Source organism: Salminus brasiliensis, chromosome 8 (genome assembly GCF_030463535.1).
Source record: "Salminus brasiliensis chromosome 8, fSalBra1.hap2, whole genome shotgun sequence".
Classification (NCBI taxonomy): domain Eukaryota; kingdom Metazoa; phylum Chordata; class Actinopteri; order Characiformes; family Bryconidae; genus Salminus; species Salminus brasiliensis.
In genome coordinates this window covers 1,761,148-1,776,328 of record NC_132885.1, presented here as the reverse complement: position 1 = coordinate 1,776,328, position 15,181 = coordinate 1,761,148, and the positions used below count along the sequence as shown (strand labels likewise).

General features: G+C 43.5%; 1 long non-coding RNA gene across 1 annotated transcript in view; it reads right to left on the bottom strand.

Moving 5' to 3' along the window:
- Positions 1-12,331, bottom strand: part of LOC140560504 (uncharacterized) — a 203,617-nt gene extending 191,286 nt beyond the window's left edge. Inside the window, exons 1-2 of the long non-coding RNA XR_011979973.1 lie at positions 12,276-12,331; positions 6,848-6,958 (exon numbers count right to left, since the gene is read on the bottom strand). This is a non-coding gene — a long non-coding RNA (uncharacterized lncRNA). The remainder of the gene's footprint in view (positions 1-6,847; positions 6,959-12,275) is intronic.
- Positions 12,332-15,181: the final 2,850 nt, after the last annotated feature.

Genomic DNA, 15,181 nt, shown 5'->3' with positions numbered 1-15,181 from the left:
CCAAATAGTCCAAGCTGTTTTAAAGCATCCTAATTACCCTGATTCATTGGGAACAGCTGTTTTAATCAACTCAACAGGAGAAAAACAGCAGCTCTCTGCAGTTGGTTTGTGGACAGTCATGGCTAAGACAAAGGAGCTCACTAAGGACCTGCGGCTGTGCATTGTGGCCGCTCACAAGTCAGGAAAGGGCTATAAAGCCATATCAAAATGTTTTCAAGTTCCAGTGGCTACAGTGCAAAGTATTATTAAAAAATACAAGAAGTTCCGCACTGTGGAAAATCTCAGAAGATGTGGTCGGAAGCCAAAAGTGACACCTGTGCTGGCCAGGAGAATAGAGAGAGGTGAAGAAAAATCCAAGGATCACCACCAAGGCCATCCTGGTGAATCTGGACTCTGCTGGTGGCGACATCTCAAGGCAGACAGTTCAACGGACACTGCACACTGCTGGGTTCCACGGACGCAGGCCAAGGAGGACACCACTTCTCCAGGAAAGGCACACAAAAGCCCGCTTGACCTTTGCAAATGCTCATCTGGACAAAGAAGAAGACTTCTGGTGTTCTGTTTTATGGTCAGATGAAACAAAAATTGAATTGTTTGGCCACAATGATGTGTGCACCATTTGGCATAAAAAAGGAGAAGCCTTCAACCCTAAGAACACCATCCCCACTGTCAAACATGGTGGTGGGAACCTAATGTTTTGGGGGTGTTTTTCAGCCAATGGACCAGGGAACTTGATCGCAGTAAATGGCACCATGAAAAAAGAGCAATGCATCAAGATTCTCAACAACAACATCAGGCAGTCTGCAGAAAAACTTGGCCTTGGGAACCGGTGGACATTTCAGCACGACAATGACCCAAAACACACAGCCAAAGTGGTGAAGAAATGGTTAGCAGACAAAAACATTAATGTTTTGCAGTGGCCCAGCCAGAGTCCTGACTTGAATCCAATTGAGAATCTGTGGAGGGAGCTAAGGATCAGGGTGATGGCAAGGAGACCCTCGAACCTCAAAGAGTTGGAGCTCATCACTAAAGATGAATGGGCAAAAATACCAGTGGAGACATGCAAAAAGCTGGTCAGCAATTACAGGAAGCGTTTGATTGCTGTAATAGCCAATAAAGGCTTTTCTATTAATTATTGAGAAGGGTATGAATAATTTTGGACATGCCACTTTTTGTTCAAATGTGTATAAAAGCTGAGAAATATTTTTTCCCACAATGATGCCTCTTGTACATCATCGTGTTATCTCCTGGGAGATGCCTGTGTCATTTCCAGGCAAAAATATAATTTCTGGTTAAATAAAAGTAAATTTAAGTCAAACTTTGACAGGGGTATGAATACTTTCGGGCATGACTGTATATATATATATATATATATATACACTCACTGAATGCAATCAAATCTTCACAGCAATCTAGTAGAAAGTTTTCTTCTCTGGACAGTAGAGACAGTTACTCCAACAGAAGCAGGATCAGCTCTTTTAATACCCTTGATTTCAGAAGAAACACTGAATGAGCAGGCGTCCCAATACTTTTGTCCTTATAGTGTAGATAGATAAAGTTAGAGTGAAGATGGATAGAAAGGAGAGAGAGAGCGAGAGAGAGAGCGAGAGAGAGAGCGAGAGAGAGAGCGAGAGAGCGGGGGGGGGAGAGAGAGAGAGCGAGAGAGAGAGCGAGAGAGAGAGCGAGAGCGAGAGAGGGGGGGGAGAGAGCGAGAGCGAGAGAGGGGGGGGGAGAGCGAGAGCGAGAGAGAGCGAGAGAGAGAGCGAGAGAGAGAGCGAGAGAGAGGGGGGGAGACAGAGAGAGAGAGAGAGAGAGAGAGAGAGAGAGAGAGAGAGAGAGAGAGAGAGAGAGCGGGGGGGGAGAGAGCGAGAGCGAGAGAGAGAGAGAGCGAGAGAGGTCAACCCTACTGGATGATGTGAACAGACTCACTGATGTGAAGGCTCAGATTCTCCAGACAGAAACTCATTATTGAAATCTTCTCAAAATATGTGCAGCTGTTCTCCGGCCTGTGGACACACAAGGGTCAGGGTTTTAGGCCGAGACCCTGACCCCAATACGTCTGGACGCTTCTCTTTTGGAGCCGAGACTTTGATGGGCGGGGTTGTGGACCTCGTGGTGCTGCTGCTGTTGTTGGCTTGTGCTGGGAGCACGCTCGCGGTTCTGCGAGCTCGTTGTTTTGTGGAGATGCCGAGGCTAATGCAGCATGTGCGCCGCAACCGCTAACATCCAGGAACATGGCCCGGAGCTGCAGGCCGGCCGAGCATGTGACTCACGTTAGACAGACGCTTCCTCGCACATGACATGACAGGATAGGACAGAGACGGCCTGCAACCAGAGCGAGCTCAGGTTCACGTCACAGCGCAGCACAAGCTCTATTAAACCCAAATAAACTCCCTGGGTGAATAATTCCTCAGAGACGGCGTCTCATTAGCGGACCACCACGACTGCATGAGGAGCAGCTCAGCCACAGCTTCAGACCACAGTGCTCCATCTCCCATCTCTCTGATTCACCCCCAGCCCGTATCAGTGCCGCCCTGGGGAGGCTGTACGGCCGCTAACGAAGTAATAATCGGTAAGATGATACACACGTTACCCATCACGGGTGTTGCAGATGTCGGAACTAATGAGAGAGCCGAGTTACGAGGCAGAACACGGTCAGGCGTGGATTAGAGGGGTATATAAAGCCCCCCAGCATTGAGGAGCTGTGGAGCAGTGGAAGAAGAGCTGTGTTCTCTGGAATGACGGTGGTGGAGCTCCATCCAGTACTTTGGGGATGATGAGGACGGGATTATCATCCCACATCCTGACCTCACTGACGCTCTTGTTGCTGAATGCAATCAAATCCTCACAGCCAGGCTCCTCCAAAATCTAGTAGACAGCCAGCCATCTTTTAACACCCTTGATTTCAGAAGAAATGATGAATGAGCAGGTGTCCCAATACTTTTGTCCATGCAGTGTATATTGACTAGATTTGAAAGAGATTGAAGGTATAACATTCTGTCAGATATTCACCACAATACGTGACGGCATGGCAAGTGAAATCACTGTAATAGTCAATAGAGACTATGTGGACAAAAGTATTGGGACACCTGCTCATTCGTTGTTTCTTCTGAAATGCTGAAATCCGGTTATTTATTTGCTTATTATTATTTTTTATTGTCAGATAATTCTGCCTCTTCCTGGTTGTATTGCTTAAACTTAACCTGCCAAAATGTTTTATGTTGCCACATAAAACGACAAGTAAAAATATCCAATTTTCTTGTAATAATTTCAAACAGGAGAAACCCATTTTTTATTTGTCATAAATTCCAGTATTTTAGGCCAGTTTATGTAAAATGTGCAGAGTGCTGATCATGATAGAATTGTGCATTTGTCTCTTTAATCAGAATCAATCAAAAACACACGTTATTTGACCAGGGGCGCATAAACGTTTGCATAAGACGTAAGGCGTAGGGGAATCATGCAGTGTTTCACAACTTGACTGACGGACGTTTTGCCCAAACACTGAGAGTCTGAATCCTGGAGAAGCGACAGTAATCATACATGATCAATTAATATCAACTGATAAATCAGACCATTGATCTATCAGCCAAGCATCAGGAATTCTACTACATCCCGCTCCACCCTACTCCATTCTACTACATCCCGCTCCACCCTACTCCATTCTACTACATCCCGCTCCACCCTACTCCATCACAGTCCCTTCTACCCCATCTCACTCCATCCCAGTCCACCCTGCTCCATCCCAGTCCCTTCTACTCCATCCCAGTCCACCCTGCTCCGTCCCAGTCCCTTCTACTCCATTCTACTCCATCCCAGTGGGATTAACTAGTGTTGCTGTGTTGGACCACCACACCTCTCAGCCTGCAGGGAAGACCTTCACCTCCTGAAATCAGGTGCAGTAGTACAGCCATGGACACAGATGCTCAGTGTGGCACAGCACAAAGCCAAGTCTGCTGTGAATGATGTTCCACAAAGCGACACTGATGCCACAGGCCACATGTTGGAGAGCCAATGAGGTGGAAAGCGGAGAGGATCAGGAGGGAGGTGGAGCTTCTGGCGCGCACACACACACACACACACACACACACACACACACACACACACACACACACACACACACACACACACACACACACACACCTCTCTCTCAAAAACACAAACACCAGGCTGAGAGTTTGATGGAGCCGGAGACCCGGTTTGGCTCTGGAACCCTGCGCTGATGTTGGGCAGTGACTGTGGGGATTTACTATACTGCTGCAATAGCTGGTGCTATTCGGTGCCTCTGCAGTTTTTCTTAAACCACAAACCACGGGGAGAAGATTATTTTACTCTAATAACACATACTATTAATATTAGAGTTTAAAACTTCAAAGGAACCTTTATTAGTATTATTATTAATATGGATTGCTTATTGTAATTATCATTATTATTATTATTATTATTATTATTATTATTATGGTAGCGAACAGAGTACAAAGGTTTTTGAGCACACTTCTAATGTGACAATAATACAAATACATTAGTAACATCCAACGAGGTACCACAGCAACCACTTGGCAACAGCAACCAACTGAGATCCCATGGTAACAGTCTAGCAACATAGCACTCATCTGTAATATCACAGAAGCCAACTTGAAACACTATAGCATCCATCTACCCACCACTTATAAACACTATAGCAACCAACTCAATACCACAGCAACCACCTGGCAACACCATGGCAAACACCTGACATACCATAGAAACAGTCTGGCAACACTGCATAGCAATCACCTAAAATATCACAGAAACCAACTTGAAACACTATAGAATCCATCTACCTAGTAACAACCACCTGGATACAATAGCAACCACCTAGAAATACATCTTAAACACATAGCAACCACCTGAGATATCATAGCAACAGTTTACCAACTCATCATAGCAATTACCTGAAAGACCACAAACCACCTAGAAACTCAGCATCCATATACCCAGCACACACCATAGCAACCACCTAACAACACAATCTCAAACCTGGCACCTAGCAACCACTTAGTAACACCATAGCAGCCACCTGGGATTCCATAGCCACCACATAGTAACACCATGACAACCATCTGGGATAGCAGAGCAACCACCTGACAGACCATTGCATTAGTCTAGCAATATCCTAAAAACCACCACTATAGCGTCCACCTACCCAATAACAACCACCTGGATACCAAAGCAAACACCTAGTAACACAATCTCAAGCACACAGCAACCACCCAGCAACTACCTGGGATACCACAGCAACCACCTGGGATATCATGGCAACATTTTACCAACTCATCATTACTTTCACCTGAAATATCACAGAAACCACCTAGAAACTCTACAGCATCCATATACCCCACTTAGCAACACCATATCAACCAACTAGGACATCATAGCAACCACCAAACAACATGGTCTCAAACACCTAGCAACCGCTTAGGAACACCACAGCAGCCACCTAAGATACCATAGCAACCACCTAGCAAAAACATTCTAGTGATCATGTAGCAACAGTCTGGAAGTGGGAACCACTGTTACATTTGAATTCAAGTATGTTGAACATTTTCCCAACCAAATCCCACAGGACACACCCCCTGCTCTTTTATCTGACCTAACTGACTTTGATTGATTGAACTCTTAAGATAATTGCATAAGTGCATTTATTTTAAAAGTCAAGTCAAACTTATTTGTATAAATTTTTACAACTATTATCGTTACAAAGCAGCTTTACATAATTAGTCATTAGCAAAAGACAGAGACAAAAAAAGAAATAACGTAAGACATGAAGGATCAAAGACAAAAAAAAAGAGATACATTTAATTAATATTAACTGGAATTGGTTGTTACATACCAGCTAGTTCTTATATAAAAAAATAAAAAAATAAAAACTAAATAAATACATTTAATTTTAAAAGCTTAAAATCAATGCAATGTAATAATAATAATAATAATAATAATAATAATAATAATAATAAACACTACTGTAAACAAACTGTAATCAGTGTTTGGTTTAGTAAATCTGCCCAGAGAGTGAAATCATTTCTATACTATAATGAAAATATGTCAAATGAATGTGTGGAAATGTAAAACTGCACCGCTGACACACATGTAACACCAAATATATGAATCAAATGATGTATTTTGCACTTAGAACTGAGCACCATTTTAAACTCGAACATTCGTGTGTGTTTCCAGGCTAATAACTACACTATCGCTAATGAATCCCTGGTAAAATAACAGAGTCTTTAAACAAACAACAAATTCATGCAAAACTATTCATTCCAAAACAAACAGAACCTGCAGATAAACATATTAAACCCAGGGCAATTAGCCGCCATGTCTGTTTCCCACCCAAATTAATCCCCCCCTTTTAAATGCATGCTCTCCACAAACTGACAATAATAAACATCCTTAATAAATCAAATGTGCCACCATTATCACAGCCTGATTATTCCCAGCGTTTTCCAAACAACAGCAAGTAGAAGGAGCCCCCGGAGGAAAGCAGATTTCCTCGGCATCGCTCCGCACTCCCTATCAGAATTACATTTTTATCAACGCGGCACCGGAGAGACGTTTTAAATTAGAGAGCGAAAGCTCCATTTCTGAAACCACACTGGATTTGTATACACAGCGGGGGCCTGGGGTAGGGGGTGGGGAAGAGGGAAAGGTTGGACGACTGTGGTGGAGACATGGAGACATGGAGGAGAGGTGAAAAGATGAAAAGTGACTACAAAAGACATATAAATTATGTACCCACCCACCCCCTCCTCCCACCCCCTCCCACCCGGCCCCCAGTAAAAAGGGTTCATTAATGGGTTCTACTCACTCAGACACAGCACAGCAGTCAGGAGCTGTTTCTCTGCTCAATATTCTCCGTCTCCACCATTCACTCCCCGCGCAGAGATCCTGCTGCTTGGTTTCCAACATCCATCAAACGCTGAAAAGAAAAAGAAATTGGAGGGAGAAAATTGACAGGTCATATTATAGCACTGCATAACACATCAAAATAACAAATGCTAGACAGTAACACACGCTCATGTAAACACCAACCTTCCACAGCATTGTGGTAAGATACACGAAATGGACAAAAGTATTGGGACGCCTGCTCTTCATTCATTGCTTCTTCTCAAATCAAGGGCATTAAAGAGAGTTTCTGCTGCTTTTGTTGGAGTAACTGTCTCTACTGTCCAGAGAAGAAGATTTTTACTAGATTGTGCAGAAGCATTGCTGTGAGGATTTGATGGCATTCAGTGCACTGAGTGTTAGTGAGATGAGAATGCTGGATGACCACCACCCACCTCATCCCCAACTCCTCCCAAACTCATTCCAGAGAACACAGTTCTTCCACTGCTCCACAGCTCAATGCTGGGGGGCTTTATACCCCTCTACTAGCCCACGCCTGGCATTATTAGGCAGCATGGTGCCGATAGGGTCATCTGGTTTGTTGCTACAGAGAGTCCTATTTCATTTGGCAACACTTCATGGAATATAAGGGAGTGTCAGCAATGGGTGCAACTTAAAGTAGCTGAATGCATTCATTACAAGGAGTGTCCGCAAACATTTGGGCATACATAGTATAACACACAACGTAAAAATGCAGTTTGGCTTGTGCAAAATTTGGCATCCTAACCATTACAAAGGCTCTTCTTTGACAAGGTCTCAGACCATGATTAGCAGTTCAGGCCTGAGACATGTTAAATGTTGTAATTAGGAACGGTAATCTAAATCAAATGTCAGAGCTTTCTAAATTCTCTAACCCTTCAAACCATGATCTAAAACTCAGCAACCACAGGCTCCTCTGGGCAGCCGTCTAAAGATCTGAAAAAACAAAGTAATCCCGGATCACAAGGCAGGGGAAGGCTAGAAGAAGATAGCCGAGTGTTTCAGCTTGCAGCTTCTACAGTGAGGGCTGGAGATCTGGAAGACCAAGAAAACTCTCAGAGAATGCTTGTATGGCATGTATAACGCTGGTAAGACAAGCAAATCAAAGCCCCCATGGAACTACCAAGAACCCATGTGAAGGTTTAGCTGAGTCAAGATGATGGTGCACTGTTCTACTGTGCAGCATTGCTCGCACAAACAATCTTTATGGACGGGTCATGAGAGGAATACCGGCGGCCTTGACCACAAAACTCAATTTCATGACTGGACTTGTTGCACAGATGGCATCCTATCATTCACTGAGCTCCTAAGAGCGACCCATTCTTTTACAAATGTTAGCAGAAGCATTCTGCAGGCCTAGGTGCTCGGTTTTACACACCTGTGGCCACAGAATTGATTGGAACACCTGAATTCAATGATTTGGATGGGTGAGTGAATATTTTTGGCAATATAGTGTAGTTAAACTACCACCTTCTCTCAGTATTGATCAATTTTAAGCTGTACACAGTGATAAAGGCAGTCCCTCTGGCCTTTTCTGTAAGGCACAGAATCAGCACTGTCAGAAATATGCAGTGTGGGCTAGGCATCGTAGTCAGCCAGTTTCTCAGACCAGCATTTGGTTTATCTCCTGTAATAAACTGTCCTGCTGGTGAAGATTCCCCACTGAAAATCTTTTCTTCAGTCTAGCACCCTGTTTCACGGCTGGCTGGGAAACCAGCACCCTGAGACTCAGATGAATACTAATAAATCAATCACTGAAAATTATTGAAAGACGTTCAAACATAATTAACTCCTGAATCTGAAGAACAATGTTTCCCCAAGGAACCGCACCAGTTCTTTGCTCTTAGGACAAAAGAAATGAAAGTTTGTGGACCCTGGTACAAATGTAGACATTGGGAATTTTGATGGGGTCCAATTCCGGTCCTGGATATTTAGTACCATGGAGAGTTTAGAGGCAGCTCACCAGGTTTGGACACCTTTTGGGAACACTTTTGACTCCCTAAAGAACCATGTCTGAAAAAAAAGGTTGGATACCAGTTTAGAAGCTCTACCTAAAACCTTCTTTTACCTTCCTTCCATCTAATTTTTACAAATGGACATCTCAAGTAGTGGTTCTCAAACCGATCCAGATGCCACAACCCAACTCGCAACACGTCCCTGAGAACCACTGCTGTAGGAAATGGTTCTCTAAAACAAAGGTTCTCAAACTGAGGCCCAACTGCTACAACACAACTCACAACATTTAGGGATGGAGCAAAAATTGACCTCCTTAGGGTCCCTGTGGACCAGTTTAAGAACCACTGATAGCTCTCTAGAGCAGGAGGTTCTCAATCCAACCTCTAAACTCTACAACCCAACATCCATGCAGGGATGGAGCAAGAATGGACCATCTTGGAGTCCCTGAGAACCACTGCTGTAGGAAATGGTTCGCTAAAACAAAGGTTCTCAAACTGAGGCCCAACTCAGTTGGCCTCTTGACCTCCTTAGGGTCCCTGTGGATCAGTTTAAGAACCACTGATAGCTCTCTAAAGCTCTAGATGCTACAGCCCAACTTGTCTCAACTGTCTTGGGGTCCCTGTGAACCACTGCTGTAAGGAATGGTTCGCTAAAACAAAGGTTCTCAAACTGAGGCCCAACTGCTACAACACAAACTGATCCACATGGACCCTAAGGAAGTCAATTTTTGTTTTAAGAACCACCGATAGCTCTCTAGAGCAGGAGGTTCTCAATCCAACCTCTAGACGCTACAACCCAACATCCCAACATGGACTATCTTGGGGTCCCTGAGAACCACTTATGTAAGGAATATTTCTTTAAATCAAAAGGTTCTCAAACTGAGCTCCAGAAACTGCCACCCAAACACATTGGGGTGGAACAAGAAATGGACCATCTAGGGGTCCCAGAGTACCGTTTTGAGAAACACTGCATTAAAGAACACTGAGGTTCTCAAACTAACCCCCAGATGCTAAAACTCAACTCACAACATGTAGGAATCGAGCACAAAAGAGCCACCTTGGGGGCTGTTTGGAGAACCACTGCTTCAAAGAACCATGAGAACCATGCAAAGAACCCTTTCTGATTTCTTGTTTTTGAAAGCGTAGAATTATTTAAAGAAAGAACTAGCGTGGCATTCTGGAGGGACTCACCAGAGCAGCCTAAAAGCTCTAAAAGTAGATGTTTCCAGAAACTCAGTCCTGCAGGTCGCAGCAGTTCTGCTTTTCTGAGATCAACACTGGACTTATCATCAAAATCCCACAAGCTCATCATTGTGGATGAGCAACACTTTTGTGGAAGAGACTAAATTCCAAATGAAATATTCCACAAATAGGTGACCGTGACCTTGGAAGCGGATGCTAAACTTTGAACAAAAGCGAAGACCTGCCACTGTAATCTACAGACTCTGATAAATTGAACGCCTACCAATAGAGCGGCACAGGCCTTGATCTCGCAGGCTCAAAGGACCCGTGTTAAGAACGACCGTAATAAGATTTTTGGGTGGTAAATTGAAGCAGCTTCAGTAGCAGCACAAATCATTGTTTGTGAAATGGAGCGTTTCCAGCCGTACCACCGAGGAGCTTATTTTCCCGTGAACGCGGAGTTGAGTCGACCAAATGCAACAAAGCCATCCTCAAACACTGTCCTAATCACCAGTGGTCCACACAGAGGAGGTACCGCACACTAACTGGCCAGTGGTAGTGAATACCTTGATTGCCCTCTACTGACCAAAGCTGGAACCTCAATGAAGCCAGGCAGTGGAGCAAAGAGCACTCCATTCAGGCTCATACAGACCAGAAAGTCACATAAAGCGAAGCATGTGCGACAGAAACAACATCATTAGGATTCGGCAGCAGGGGAATGTGCGGCGTGCATTTCTAAATCTCAGAATCGATATGTGATTCGGTGTAAAAGTTGGCTAAATGAAAGCAGTGTGCTTCAGAGTGGCCTGTAGATTAATGTTCCCTGTGTCCTTCAAGTTTCAATTAGTTCTGCCTTGCCCGCAACTCCTCCAGCTCCTCCAGCGGCTCAAACACAAGAGGACTCATGCTAAGAAAAAAAAATGGTTCAAAATACTTCACACAGCATTAATGCAACAGTCACAATCTGCCAAAAACCGCCTCGGCCACCCCAAAACTCACACTGAGCCCGAGAAATTACTGCCGTCTCTTTCTTCCACGACTCTCTTTCAGATATAGAAAAAGTCAGACCAAGGGCTCTTCGGAGTAAACTTCGCCAGAACACAGGCCCGCCTGCCAAACAGGCCCCTGCAGCTTTGTTGTTGAGACTGCTCAACCTCTTTCTGGAGCCGTCTGAAGATGCACCCAAGCTCTTCCCTCAGCTGGGAACTCTCAAAGAATTGACCACTTGAAGATGAAGAGATCCTTCTCGCAGTTCTTCCTACAGTTCCCACATTACTGGACCCAACAAGCCGTCCCGAACCACTTTAGGGGAAATGCGACCCACAGAAATTGGTCACTGGAATGGGTCTACTGTTGATAAGTGATACACCAATACACCGGTCAGCCATTCCATTAAAAAAACACTGCCAGGTCCAGTGAAGATCATTGATGATCTGGTTCCAGTTGACCGGTCAAATAAGGAATATATATATAAGGCTGCAAGTGAACCGTCAGTTCTTGAAGGTTATGTGTGACGTGCTACTTTGATCAGAACCAAATTGTGATGTTCTAGACAATGACTGGGTCACAACATCTCCTCCAGAACATCAGGCAGGTCTTGTCCAGTGTTCCTGGTATGCAGTGGTCAGTACCTACCAAAAGTGCTCCAAAAAAAAGAACAACCAGTGAAACTTTACAAAGGTCATGGCCACCCCAAGACTCACTGATGCTCATGGAGGCCCCGCCCACCTCACTACTTACAGGACTTATAATGTTAGTCTTGGTACCACGGGATCACCTCAGAGGTCTGGTACTTCATTACGGCAACCCAGCCAACATGCTCATGTGGGGCTCCCATGGGCAGAACATGGGCTAGGTGGGTTCCAGGTGGGCATGGGTTTGGAGTAGGTTTGTATATGTGTCTTTACTGGGACGCAGTTGGGCTTCCCAAATGAGCCCCATTGTTATAGCCCACCTTAATCTGTGTATGCACTGTACAACCCAAATGGGGCTCATGTTTTTAACCCATCCTGGTCCCATCCCTGACTCTGGTGGTCATCTATATGAGGGGCAGAACTTTCTAGGTCCCACATGGACATGAACATGGACCGAACTTTCTAGGTCCCACATGGACATGAACATGGACCGAACTTTCTAGGTCCCAGTTGGGCTACCCGTACAGGCCCCACACGGACATGTTATCTCGGGATAGAAGTTCTGGGGCTAGAATATACAGGAAAACCATGTGCATCCTACCTTTTTGCCTTTTGGTTGATTATCTCCTTTATACCTGAAGCAGTTAAGTCGAAGGCCTGTAAGAAAAAAAAACAGTTAAGTGGACCTAAAGCATGTTATGTGGAGTGAGAGTCAGTGTACAGGACACTGCATAAAGCTTAAAGACCAGTTTTATGACAGCTTTTAGCTGCTACTGGGGAATGATCTGCCTTATTGACCATCTGCACCCAATTAGCCCTGCGATAAAACTGCAGTGATCAAGGAGATCAAGGAAGAGGTTCGTCTGATAAGGGGTGGGAAACAGTCAGTACTGCAACAGACTTCACATCATTACGTAACACAGAACAGATATTCATTATGTACAGTAATACCCTGCTGGTTGACCTGAGTAGCTCTTCACCAGTGTAGCGTATGCTTTTGGTTGACTATGCAGGTCCACCAGTATTACCAGCATGACCCAGCCTGGCTATGCTGGTCCACCAGTATTACCAGCTTGACCCAACCTGAACATGTTGGTCCACCAGTATTACCAGCTTGACCCAGCCTGATCATGCTGGTCGACCAGTATTACCAACTTGACCCAGTCTGACCATACTGGTCGACCAGCATTACCAACTTGACCCAGTCTGACCATACTGGTTGACCAGCATTACCAGCTTGACCCAGTCTGATCATGCTGGTCCTCCAGTATTACCAGCATGACCCAGCCTGAACATGTTGGTCCACCAGTATTACCAGCATGACCCAGTCTGACCACGCTGGTCCACCAGTATTACCAGCATGACCCAGTCTGACCACGCTGGTCCACCAGTATTACCAGCATGACCCAGTCTGACCAAGCTGGTCGACCAGTATTACCAGCATGACCCAATCTGACCAAGCTGGTCCACCAGTATTACCAGCTTGACCCAGTCTGACCAAGCTGGTCCACCAGTATTACCAGCTTGACCCAGCCTGACCAAGCTGGTCCACCAGTATTACCAGCTTGACCCAGCCTGTCCACGCTGGTCATCAGTATTACCAGCTTGACCCAGCCTGTCCACGCTGGTTCTCCACTATTACCAGCTTGACCCAACCTGTCCATGCTGGTCCACCAGTATTACAAGCTTGACCCAGCCTGACCATGCTGGTCCTCCAGTATTACCAACTTGACCCAGCCTGACCATGCTGGTCCTCCAGTATTACCAACTTGACCCAACCTGACCATGCTGTTTCACCAGTATTACATGCTTGACCCAGGGATAAATGGCGGGATGATAGACAGCTACTGTGACATGATGACTAGCTGGGCCATTTGCTTGTTGGAACTCTTTAAAGTTAAACCTAATTTGTTTGACGCTGAATCTAATAACACACATATTTAACTATTCAAAACATGTATTGTCAATCTCAAGCAGTTTTATTATTATTATATATTATTTTTACAGTGTTTCTAAGCTGAAGATGGTTACATTTTTCTCAGTCCTGTTACCAAAACTGATGTGACATTAAAAAAGCATGCATGTCAAGCATGTCAACTAATTCCTTTGATTTTCCCTCAAGAAAGTGTTTATTTTTAAGAAAGGCTGACTACACGTTCAAATAATTTATATTCATGACTAAAAAAACACTATATATGCCTGCATGTTGTATTTTTCTAAAAGATGCAAAGCCATTTTTGTCTTTTCTAGAAGACCCAAACCTGAAATTGATATATATTTTTGTAATTTATTAAACTAATGGATAAATGATGAATTAAACATAATTGAAAAAAAATTGGTTTATCTTTATTATTATTATTATTATTATTATTTAGAAAATGTTTTTTGTTTCTTCAACAGAATCTGAAATTCTGGAATTTCTTCTCTAGCCTTGATTCTGTTGCCTACAACACACATTAAATAACACATTAAAGTTGTTAAAGTTATCTCTGTGACTTAATAAGCAGAATTCCAGACCTCTATGCAATCACATCTATTTCTATTAGCTACTTTCTAAACACATTCTAACATTTGGTTGTTGCACAACTCAGGTTGCAAAATTCAAAGTTAGGAAATTTCCATGGGAATTAACTGGAATAAACTAGAAAATTGCTGTTAAAAGTTACAGATTTATTAACAGGGACATTATATGTAGTTTAATTCCTCCCCTGTACTGGTCATTCCTCCATCCCATACACAGATCATTTCTATAATCAGCCACAATATTGCATCCTGAGCCCACACACTACATCCAGTCATTTGATATATTTGAAGGCATTACACCTGGAAGTGCTCAGTTATGGATCTACAGCTCGCATAATTTTAACCTTAAAACTAGAAAAAAGTCAAATAAAATAAAAAAAAATTATTTTATTTATTTTACTTTTCTCTAGTATATTATATATTGACTAATATTCACACTAATAAACCAATAAATCAGAGAACTCTACGCACTCCTGTTACTGGCACTCACAAAGTGTAACAGGACTAAAAGTAACATAGAATGAGCAAAAACATTAGATATAGCTACACAGCAGCTATGCTAACAGCACGAGGACCCTGAGCACATTATAGTGATTTTTCCCAAATGTGTATTTTAAAACTAAACAAATATCATCTAAGAATGAATTTAGGTAACAGGACAGAACGCTGAGACCTCCTCAGTCATAGTTACAATATCATCAAATAGGCAAAACATAAAAAGAAGGAACTTACTATTGGTCTTGCCCTGACCTTCAGAAGATCAAACGGTTGCAACTTCCTGTTGAACATGTGACTTGTGGAATGTTCCATTTTTTTTAGATGGGTTTAGATGAGTTACGGAACATAGGGACATAACTAAAATGTCTATTTTAACTTAAATATTATGTTTAATTGTGAAAAAATATATTTTTAAAGCACAGATGGGATTTGGAGTCACACAACCATGCAAAAAAAAAGTGTTTTAAGTAGTTTTTATTAATGTTT